This window comes from Gastrolobium bilobum, unplaced genomic scaffold (genome assembly GCF_033153095.1).
Source record: "Gastrolobium bilobum isolate Gb01-03AN ecotype WA unplaced genomic scaffold, APGP_CSIRO_Gbil_v1 utg33396, whole genome shotgun sequence".
In the NCBI taxonomy this organism is placed as follows: domain Eukaryota; kingdom Viridiplantae; phylum Streptophyta; class Magnoliopsida; order Fabales; family Fabaceae; genus Gastrolobium; species Gastrolobium bilobum.
The window spans coordinates 36380-49064 of NW_026899524.1; the positions used below are offsets into that span (position 1 = coordinate 36380).

General features: G+C 33.2%; 1 pseudogene; it reads right to left on the reverse strand.

Moving 5' to 3' along the window:
• Positions 1–233: 233 nt before the first annotated feature.
• Positions 234–11479, reverse strand: LOC133290932 (2-alkenal reductase (NADP(+)-dependent)-like; annotated as a pseudogene).
• Positions 11480–12685: the final 1206 nt, after the last annotated feature.

The window sequence follows — 12685 nt, forward strand, 5'->3', positions numbered from 1 at the left end:
ATTGGCTGACGTGGTAAAAAGAGAAAAATTGATTTTAATATTATAATTATACACTACCTGTAGTAAATAATATATTTGATTGTATGAGAAGAAATCTTCTCACATTAGAAAAAAGGGACCATAGATATAAGGAGGCAGATGATTGCAATAGCCATACAGAGAGTGCTCAATATTCAACACAAAAACAGAACAAAAACTTACAAAACAACAATACATATCAAAAGCAACTACATTCATTCACGAGCAACAAGAAGCACTTGTTTACCAACATTGCGACCACTGTAGAGTCCAACCAATGCTGCAGGGCCATATCTCAAGGCCCTCAGCTATGTCTTCAACATACACAACCTTCCCTTCTTTTATATGAGGCATTATAAACTCAATGAACTTGGGATATAATTGAAAGAATTCACCAACATTAAAACCTTGCATTCGAACACGCTTGAATATGAGATTTGCCAAATTTGTTACCTCTTCATGCTGAGCAAGATTATACTGTGAGATCATTCCACAAACGGGTATGCGACCATGGACTCTCATATTCAAGAGTACAGCATCAAGCGTTTTGCCCCCAGCGTTGTCAAAGTAAATGTCAATGCCTTCAGGAAAGTATCTGATTTACAAAATTGATATATCCACTAGTCACTAAGGAGAATTGTGTTACTAGTTGCAGTTACTTAACTTTGTTTCCAGCAACACATATATTAAATTAAAATTTCTCTATCACAAAACTGTTAAGTGTTGACCTTTTCAAAGTTGCATTGAGGTCTGGCTCTTCTTTGTAGTTAAAAGCTTCATCAAATCCTAATTTATTCTTCAAAAGATCAACCCGTTTGTAAAACACATACATTCAGATGAAAGGAGGACTAAGTATTTTTGTTGGTGAGCAAATATAAAGAGAATGGATTTGGGGTCTTCTTCATCCATTTACAAAATTAATGACAGTGAGAAACCCAAGTACTATCCCTGGTTTATGACACAATTCTTTTTACAAATTTCAAGGGGTCTATCTTTTTCTTTCAAGGGGCGTTTGGCTGAGGAATTTTTTTTGGAATAGTAGGGAAATGTAATAGATAGAGAAATGATTGGAAAGATAGATAAAGTGAGATAGGTAGAAAAACGTAAAAAAAAGTTGTTTGGTGGGGAAAAACTTTACTGGAAAAATTAGGTAACTTTATGAAATCAACAGTGCATTAAAAGCCAGATAACCGGTTTTCCGAAAAATCCCACCTTCAAATTGGGTTTCTAAACAGTGCGGATATCTATGTTTCTCATAAATCCATACAAATTGGATAGATGGGTTTTGGTGAAAATACGTTGAAACAAACATGGTGTTTCTAAAAGCCATACTTGAGAAACATAGATATCCGCTGAAAAGCTCCCAACCAAACACCACCTCAGGGTAATAAGGGAGGATGCAGGGTTTGGATACATAATAGGATAAATTTTGCAAACAAACTTGAGCATCAAACCACTTAATAGTAAAAAAAATTCAAGTAATAGACAAATGCCTTTTGTTTAGTTCCAGCACTTCCAACAACATAACAACCAGTCAACTTAGCAAATTGACCAACAAGTTGACCAACAGCACCAGAGGCAGATGAAACAAAAACATTCTCTCCTTTCTTGGGAGATCCTACTTCAAAGAATCCAGCATAAGCAGTCATTCCTGGCATACCTGTCCTCAAACAATTAAATAATAACTTGGATCAAAAGGCACAACAAAATTACAGAATACTATGCCACAAACATCCATAAGTTTCCTCAGATTGATCCTGAAGAAGAACAGTGTATACTAAAAAAAAACATAAAGTGATATTATGATAAACCATTAGTTTATCATGTTTTAAGAACTAGAGTTGTATGAATTATATAGCCAAATCCATGAGAATTAGGGTTTAATCATGGAGAATAATGAACTATTGAGAAATAACCGGAGAACTAGGGTTCTTGCAAGACTATAAAGATTTAGGGTGTTAAGGAATTGAATCCTAATTAAATTCATAGAATCGATTAGCTTTATATTAAGGACGATTAATCTGAAGGAGTGAATTCAAAACATAAAGAGGAGATTGGGGAGGTTGAAACTCTAGCTACGTTTCTTCACTACCAAGTAATCCAAATTTTACGTTCTTGTTCTTGTTTTAATTAGTTTTAATATTCTGAATACCAACCAAATTGAATTTCACAATTGATTTTGGTTGTCCAACTTAAGTAGAAGTAGCGAAATAGTGTTTGAAATAATAATTCTCTTGGGAACGATCTCGTACTTAGTATACTTTATTAGTTGTACGACCTATGCACTTGCCGAGTCCATAACAAGTTTTTGGCACCGTTTCCAGACATTATATACTTCAACATTAATAGTAACTTAGATTCTTTAGATTGGACCTTATTTTCTTTCATTTAAATTCTATTTTGATAATTTAACTTTTATTTTATTAATCTATTTTCTGGTTTATGCGAGATACCGTTAACACCGAGTCATTGCACATCGATCCGAAAATAAAGAAAACTGCAAAAAGAAATGGAAAGATTGCCAAAGAGGGAAAACAGTAAGAAAAAGAAGCATTGAGATCAGTTATACAAGAGGAAGAAACAATGGAAAACAATAACAATAATCCTCCACAAGAGGGGTTGTTGGATGTGTTCATTACTCTGAGCATGCATAGAACAACATCAAGCATCGTTAGACCAAATGTCGCTGTAAATAACTTTGAGACCAAACTAGCTCTACTCTCTATAGTTCAACAAAATCAGTTTGCAAGTGGTGATAAGGAAGACCCTTACCTTCATCTTGACAAATTCTTTTTGATTTATGACACAGTGATGATGAATGGTGTAGCAGATGATGCCATTCGTCTGAGACTATATCAATTCTCTTTGAAAGTGAAGGCACTTAAATGACTTCATCAACAACCTGCCAGTAGTATTGTCTCTTGGAACGATTTAACGGTCAAACTCTTGGCAAATTTCTTCCCTATGACCAAATATAATCAATTGGTGAATGAAAACACAAATTTGACCCAACAAGAAGGGGAATCACTTTGTTCTGTATGGGGAAGATTTAAAGACTTGCAGAGAAAATGTCCTCAATACGAGTTGCAACCTGGACCAAAGGTGCGGATATTTTTCAAAGGAATAACACCTTCTTCCAAAATATTTATCAATGCCACTACAGGAGGTTCATTGAGACCGAAAATTCCCACTCAAGCATTGGAGTTATTTGAGTCTGTGGCATCTCTAGAAAATGAGAGTGTTCCGACACCGCCAAAGAGAGGAGTTTATCAATTAGAAAACAATGATGCCATGTTAGCTCAACAAAAGGTTATGTCTCAACAGTTGTCAGCTCTCACAAGTATGTTTGAAAATTTTCAAGTCTCTGCAGTACAGACACAGTTGCTTGCTTGTGAATATTGTGGAGGAGAACAAGATAGCAGTAACTGCAGTGCCTTTGGGGGAATTGAGATAGCTTAAGTTAATAGAGTCTGGTATGATCAGAGAAATCAGGGCAATCCCTAGAGAAACCAGAGCAATCTTTACGGTGATACATATAATCTAAGATGGAAAACACACTCTGGTTTTAACTACAAACCATCTCATCAGTTGCAGCCACCACAATAGCCATAACCGCCTCTTCTTCTGCAAAGTAATCCTTCCAAGTTGGAAAAAGCTCTAATGCAACTCTCAAAAACAACTAATGATCGCATTCAAGGCGCGAAAACTTTCAGAAGTCAAACAATTACCTTTATGCAAGAAACTCGAGCAGTATTCAAGAATCAGGAAGCCACAATGAGAAATCAAGAGGCGTCTATATGGAACCTTGAAACTTAGATTGGGCAACCCAAAGGAGCACTGCAATGCAATTACTACTATGAGTGGAAAAGTCATTCAGCCTATAGAGAAGCACTCTACAGAAAAAAAGAATGATGAGGAACCTATAGTTGAAAAAGATAAGAAAGAAAAAGCAAAGGATACAATGAAAAAGTTGAAAGGAAACAATTCAAGTGGGAGAAGAAATAAGCTCTAGAAAGGCAAGACAAGCCCTTATATCTCTCATCTTATGCTCGAATTCATTATCCACAGAGACTTAAGCAATAGATTCAAAGGCAACAATATTCAAAGTTTATAGACATCTTCAAGAAGTTGCATATAAATATACCATTTGCTGAAGCCTTGGAGAACATGCACAATTACGCGAAGCTCATAAAAGATCTACTGTCAAGGAAGCATAAGTTGCGAAAATGTGAGACAATAACTCTGACAGAAGAATGCAGTGCCATTATCCAAAAGAAATTACCTAAAAAGCTCAAGGATCCAGGAAGCTTCAGCATTTCATGCACCATAGGCAAGATTGAAGTGGATAATGTTCTATGTGATCTCGGTGCAGAATCAACGTGATGCCATTGTCTATAATGAAGAAGCTGGGGATCAGTAAAGTAAAGTCAACCAAGACAATAGTGCAACTGACTGACCGCTCTACAAAGCAAGCTTATGGCATCATTGAGGACATACTGGTAAAGGTTGACAAATTCGTCATTCCTATTAATTTTCTCATCCTTGTTATAGAGAAAAATGATACTATTTCTATGATCTTCATAAGACCCTTATTGGCAAGCTCAGGAGCATTGATTGATGCACTTAAGGGCGAGTTGATCTTACGGGTAGAAAGAGAGCAAGAAGTATTCAAGTTTTTTAACAAAGAAGTTTCCCAAACTGTAGTACAACCAGAAGATCAAGTCTACTATATTGGAGAAAAGAAAGATAAAAAAGAGTATAATGAGAAGTTTTCTCAAGAAGGTAAGCCAAAGGTTAAGATAGAGAAGCCCAGGAGCAAGGAAAAACATATAAAAGCCAAATTTAGAGTTCCTAAGGATATTGTATCTCATCCATATGCACAAGAGCATTATGGAGAGACGCAAATTTTTAATGAAGGGGCTTGCTCATCACTAAGCTTATGCTTTAAGCCACCATGATCATAAGTCAGGTATGTCAGACTCGAGACGTAAAACAAGCACTTGTGGGAGGCAACCCAACAATTTATAGTTTTTCATTGAGTTATTTTCAGTTGTTTTTATTTTAATCAAATACAAATACAAAAAGTTAGGCACGGAGATTGATGATTATATTCTTGAGATGAAATTTACAGGTAAACGTAAGAGTAAAGCGCAAAGGTATGCAATTTTCATTATCTAAAATTTTTGCACATCATTCTTGCATGCAATAAGTCCTATAGTTGAATACATATTGTGGATGATAATTTTAAAGAATTGTCGTACCATGAATCACTCAAGAGAGAAGAGGAAAATAACTTATAATGTATTAGTGTAGCCTTAATTTAATTTTCATTTCAAAGAGTATGTTTAAGCTCCCTATAGGAAGCTTAAGCGTGCAAAAGTAGTGGAAGTGGCATTTAGCCTCTGTCAAACGCTAGGAGGACTACACTACTGTTGTTGACCCATATGATGCTGATGAAAATGATACTACACCCACTATTAACATGAACAAGGATTGACCATTGTCTCATTGTTTAGATTATTTTCTTTATTATTAATTTCTTTACTTTTGATTTTGTTTTCATGATGATATGTGGTGTACATTGAGACTGACTATGACATTTTTTGGATATTCTGATAGTATTTTCATGATATGTGATCTATTTCAGAGCGTGATTATTTTCTGATTGCTCGCAAGGATTTATTTTTAGATTTAAATTACTTGCTGAGAACAACATTATTTAAATCTGAGAATGGGTACCACGCGATCAATCAGAACCAAATTTTCAATGGTCTACAGAAATTCAAGAGTAGACAGAGAATATCCTACTAGACAGGGGACTTTCTCAATTCTTCTTATTTTTATTTCTTATTTCTTATTTTTATCTTTAATTTAATTTTTTAGATTCTTTTGAATTGTTTAGTTTTAAATCCCCATCTCCATTATCTCTAAAAATTGGTGAAAGTTTAAGTTTTTCATTGTGCTCAATATGTATGCAAAGATGGAAGATTTATATGAGATTGATTTTTTTAGATTAGGAGTATAATCATGTAAATTCTATTTTGTCAAATAAATGAGCATCAATTGAGCAAGTTTAATAATTTACTGGAATAGTAGAAGAATAATAAGAGTTATTTGGATAAAGAGTAGAAGATTAATCTGGCACCCATAGCCGTGAGCTTTTGAGCCTGAACAAAAAAAAAATTGGTGTGTACTTCACTGTATGAATAACTCAAGAACTTTTTTAATTTCTTACTTGAAATGGTCTGTGGTATATACTTATTGAAATGATAGAGGCATTTCTTTCTTGTAGTCAAATAGCCACCTTTTGTGTTATTTCTTTGATTAAGCACCCTTGAGCCTAGGCCTGTTTATTTATTGATACCTAATTATGAATAGCAACTCCATACACATCTTCACCTGAATTAGGTTGAATTTGAAATTTAAATGAGGAATTGAGTAAAGTTGAAGAGACAAATGGTATAATTAAAATCTAGTGTACGGAAAAAAAGACGAAAAAGAGGCAAAAGCCAAAAAGGAGGTGGAATAATTAAATGAAAAGAAAAAGGTTGAGATGTGTATCTGTATAGAAAAATAAAAAGGGAAAGAAAAAGATTTATGTTGCATGAGTAAGTGAAAGAAGAAAAGAAAGAGAAATTGAATAGAAAAATATGTTTGCCATGTGTTAAACAATTATACCAGTTCCTCTTTGAATTTGAATTTTGATTTGTAAGCCACTTATCCAAATATTTCCTTCCCTTTTACCTAAGCCATGTTACAACCTTGATGAAGACCTTTTGATCAACTTTGTATACAAATTAGACTGTGGAGAGTGAGAATATAACCAAACTTATGGTAGTATTAATTCAATGAAGCATGAATGAAAAACATACCCCCATGCACTTGAGTGTGAGTGAATAAAAGAAAATACTAGTGAGGGAATTTTGTGGATTTGAATTCTATTACTCTTTATCTTGAAAACTCACGTTATGATTTTATGACTGGTGAATTATGAATGCTTGCTTGAGTTTGGTGTATCATTATTACTTTTCTCACGTGAAGTCTGAATACTCCAGTATCTTGATTTTAATCAATTTCTTGTTGATAGTTCATTGAGCATAATCAGCCTTCTCCCTTCCCATAGTTTTATTCTAATTAATTGCTGGGGGGCAACAATCTTCAAATATGTTAATTGTTTGATAAACCTTTAGTTTTCATGTTTTAAGAACTAAAGTTGTATGAATTATATAGCCAAATACATGAGAATTAGGGTTTGTTAATGGAAAATAATGAACTATTGAGATATGAACTAAATAATTGAATTTTGCTTGTTTTTGAAGGAAAATAAGTATAAATGAAAGCAAATATGAAGTTCAAAGACATGAAGCTCAGAGTTGAAGACCATAGAAACTACCAAGTGAAAAGTGGAAGATTTCACAATATTTGAAGATGAGGCTTAAGCCCCCTCCAAGGGAGCTTATACTTCCATATTGTGCAGAAGGACAAAAACCTTTGATAGGAGCGCGCTTAAGTCCCCTCCAAGGGAGCTTAAGTGCCAAAATGATGCAGAAAGACAAAAACCTTCTGGTAGATAGTGTTTAAGCCTCCTTGTTGGAAGCTTAAGCGCGCAACATGAAAAATTCATCAGCAAGGAGCGCGCTTAAGCGCCTTTGGAGGGGGCTTAAGCGCTCATTTCGGTCCAACCAAGGCCCATTGCATTGTTTCCACTTAGGGAACGGATTCTTCAACCTTGAAAAGGAAAATTGATGCAGAAATCAGAGGAACTAATCAATCTTGGAGAACTAAAGCAGAAGAGGAGCAACGTTCATGTTCTTGAGCATCGGGAACAGATCGGGATCAAGTTTACTTTGGAAACCTTGAACATTCATCACATTACTATGAAGTTTGGGAGAGATTTGTTGTTTTCTTTCATTCTTGATTCTATTATGTCAGGCTAAGTTTATATAGTCGCTAGGGTTAGATGGAACCTAATTAATTTTTTATGTTTTGAATAAATTCTTGATGTTAATTTTGCTATTTATTTTGAATGAAATTGTCTTTTCTTAATGCTTTCTATGAGCTTGAATCTTGTAGACCGGTCTTAGGTAAATGCATGGCAATAGGAATGTTGGCGCATGATCCATACATGATAACTTCATCGTAATCTTTATGATTCTAAGAAAAGATGGTTTTACTCATTCTTATGATTCTTGAACGTAATGCTTATTTTCTTGAGGAATAATCGAGAAACTAGGGTTCTTGCAAGATTATAATGATTTAGGGTGTCGGAATTGAATCCTAATTAAATTCTTAGAATCAATTGACTTTATATTATGGATGATTAATTTGAAGGAGTGAATTCAAAACATTAGGGGAAGTTGAAACTCTAGCTACGTTTCTTCTCTGCCAAGTAATCCAAATTTTACGTTCTTGTTCTTGTTTTAATTAGTTTTAATATTCTGAATACCAACAAAATTGAATTTCACAATTGATTTTGATTGTCCAACTTAAGTAGAAATAGTGAAATAGTGTTTGAAATAATAATTTTCGTGTGAACGATCTCGTACTCAGTATACTTTATTACTTGTACGACCGGTGCAATTTCCGAGTCCGCAACATATTCAAATTGAAGCTATTATCACAGAAAAACTTCAAAAATTGAGGCGTGCGGAAGCAACATAAATTGAAATTGTTGAATACATACCAAGAATTCCAGTATAGTAGGAAAGTGGGACATCCTTGTGCTCAATTTTGAAAAGTTTTTGAGTTGAGGGGATCAAGCTATACTCTTCCCATTTAGTAGAACCCCATACTAAATCATCTTTCTTATAATCTGGGTGTCCAGATTCCAGGACTCTAGCCACCCCAAGTCCTGTTAATGGCTGCAATTATTCAACATAAAATTTATGACTAAAATGTATTTTCAATATTATATACATTGGTATAAAAAGTTTATCTTTTTAAAGTATTTATACCAACCATTGAAGTTTCACATAACATCAACCACGTTGAACCATGGCATTCTCATTTCGGAACATTTTTTCTCAAAAGAAAAGTGAAGAATTTGACATGTTCCTCTCTTAAGCTGTTCCTTTTAAAATTGGGCCTTTGAAATTTAAATATTAAAATAAATTTCTATATTCAATTTTGTCAACATTCGATCCAGATAGTACAACAGTTATACAAAAATACTAATTCTATGTTTGGGAATTTTGAAAGAGACGTTGTATAGTGGTTAATAAATGAGTGGTTCGAAAAGGAAAGTAGATTTTTGGAGGGTATATGACCACTCTTAGAAGTGATAATTATAAGTAGGGGTGTAAATGGGTCAGACTGGTCTATAGAAGCCTATAGCCTAGTCTATGCTAGGCATGGCCTATCGAGAAATTAGATTAGACTTAGGCTTATAGATTAGCCTTTTATAAAATAGGTTATAGGTCAACTAAGTAACAGTCTAGCCTTAAAGCCTGTAGGCCAACTTATTTAATCTTTAAAATAAAATAATATATTTATCAATTATCATAAATATTATTCATCTGCCTACGTCTACTAAGAAAAAATCAATCTTTGTTGTCATAAACAATATTTAAAAATCTCTGTTTTCTCGTTAAAAATTTTGTTTGATAATTTTTGTAATTTGAATCCTTGCTCGAAATATTGTTTAATGAATAAGATATATATTTTTAGTTTAATTTGCAACTTGATATGCCTAAAAGTTCTCATAGGCCAAATTAGACTTTTTTATTTTATTTTTTAACAATAGATCAGACTTAGTCAATAAACTAAGTCATTAATAGATTAATAGGCCAGATAGGCTCACCATCTTTTTAAGTAGCCTTAGGCTATGAAGGCCGAAGCTTGGTCTAGTTTGGGCCATTTACACCTCTAATGGTAAGTAATGAAGTGGAGTAACTTAGAAAATTAACTTCTAATATTTACCCCTTTTAAAGAAGGGAAAAAAATTTCTGCTTTTGTTGTAGAAAAAGTTTTTCTATCACACTCATATACAAGTGAGTAGATCCCATTATTAATAGGAGAGAGAGAAAATATTAGTGGAACTTACTCACTTTTATATGAGTGTGTCAGAAAAACTTTTTTTGCAGCAAAAGCATAAATATTAAATCCTTCAAAGAATTATTATATGCAAAGATCAAAATTTATAATTAAAATTACTCAATATTCAATTATTTGAGCTTTTCTTGAAAGACAGTTAAATATCATTATGCTGGAGCAATGGAGCACGAAATAAATTAAGAATAATCTACCAACAATTTTTCTTTTTTTGGAATGAAAGTTAGCTAGCTATATTAAAGAATGTTTTGTTACAAAGTAGCAAGTTTTGAGAACAACATATACTCCGCTTTAAACAAAGTGGCATATTAAAGTGGTTAACGTTATAACTAATGCTTGGAAAAATAAATTAAAATGATACAAAAGGAAGGTGGCCTTTGACCATAATAATGCTAAAAAGGAAAATATTTTCTTTGTTCATTCAAAAATAAAATAATTTGTCAAAATAATGTGGGGAGACAGGAATTGGACATACACGTACCTTCAAATAACACATCACCTCACACGTGCAAAAATTAACATGTGCATTTCATGTAATGTGCTCCACAAAATGTGCATGGGTGATACACGTTTTAAAGAAATATTTTTCCTACTTTTTCAAAAATTAAATAATGTGGCGAGATATTTAGGGAGTGTACGTATTTAAGTGGTATATGATCCCTACGTGATTTGTGCTAAAACTGGCACGTAGGTCGCACTCTACTTTTATTTTATTTTTATATCTTAAATAAGTCAAAAACTCAAAAAAAGACTATAGTGTTTAAGGTTGATATTTTAATTTATTGTACAATCCAATGCTAATGGAACGAAAATTTAAAATACCCAATACGTTAATGGCATTGGGTATTTTAAAGTTGGGTTCGTTCTTTCTATAATTAATGTAGATAATTTATCTATATTAATTCAAAATGATGTCATTTTGAGACAGAAATCAAAGTATTTTGTAATTATAATTTATTTCAAGATTATAATAGTCTTTTTCATTATAATTTTTTAATTTTTTAACTTAAAACAACGTTATTTTAAGAGAGAATATATATAACTTATCTACTGTAAAAACATTAAACTCTCTAAAGTTTACAATACAAAATGATAATGAAAGAAAATAAAGTAAAAAGCGTTTGACAGAGCAAGCATGACTTACAGAGCCAGGGGTATAGGCACGAAATCCCTCAACTGGTTTCTTGTTGGTCATGAGGTTTCGCATGTAAGGGTCACATGACAAGTAGAGATTCTTGAGCAAAACCTCATTGGAACCTTCTGGAAGCTTCAGATTAATGGTACTTTCAACAATGTTCATATCACTTTCTTTAGGAAAACCAGATACATAGGAACTTAGAATAACTTGTTTGTTGCTCACTTGCGCCATCCGAGATTTAGATAGTCTATTAGTTCACACTTGGCAATGTTAGGTTGTCTCCACTAACTGCCAAAAATTTGTATAGCACTACAAGGTGATATAATTTGACTAGGGACCCAGAAACGTTACAGGCAGATCGTTATTTATTAGAAATTATTAAATACTATGGTACTGCTGAGGAATGATATTTTTTTTATGGTTGTGGCCCAAAGAGATAAAAACAAAACTCCTACGCCATTCTATCAGTGGCCAAAACAAGACTTGGGAATGATATCTTTCCTACTAATATTATTTAGGAGTAAATACCTTGTTGATTCCTCACAAAAAAACGTGATTCTCACTTTAGTTTTTTACAAAAAAAAATTCCTAACAAATTCAAAATGAACTCATTTTGTTGATGTAATATGAAAACTAAAAACAAACTCATGAAATAGTTGCAAACTTGAAAGCCATCAAAATATGTTAATACAGCAGCAAAGGGGAAACCATAGACACATATACAATTCTATTTCATTTGCCAAATTAAACACGGTGCGTTAATTGATTAATGAGAAGCTGAAAATAAAAAATAGAAAAAAACCATGCCAAAGCTGCAAAGTTTAATGCTATCAAAATAGGAGCTAAGGAAGACTCCCCCCTCCAAAAAAAAAATTAAATAGAGGGACAAAAATCAAACCTGTAAAAATTCAGACACCTCAACTTGCTTGACAACTGCTATATTCTCCATCAAGTATTTTCACAGCTCTAAAAATGGGGAAAAAAGAAGAAGAGAAAAAAAAAAAATTGGAAGTAAGCACAATCAGATATACGCATAACTTGCACCACTAGGATTAGCCTAGTAGTGTGAGGTGTGTGTGTAGTGTAGGGTGTTGTGTTTAATTCCTTGTAATCTCCAAAAAAAAAAAATATACGCATAACATGAATCAAAGTCCAAAAAAAAAAAAGTTTGTCAAGTGTCATGAAATAGAAATAGGGTTTTTGATTTTACCTTTTCATCTATTGGTCGCATTGGTGGTATTTGCTAATCTTCCATTTTTGTGTTTCTTTTGCTTGATGTTTATCGCAGCATCTCTTTCCGCCTTCAAGATAAATCTGAATCGATGGCTTTATCAAAGTGTTTCGGTGAGAACGAAATTGAAGAAAAACCAACTATGAGAATGGAAAAGAGAATGAGGGAAAAGCAAGTTTGAGTGAGGGGAAAGAATACCACTTGGTTGCAGAGAGATGAGAAGGGACAATAGATTTGGAACAAAGAAA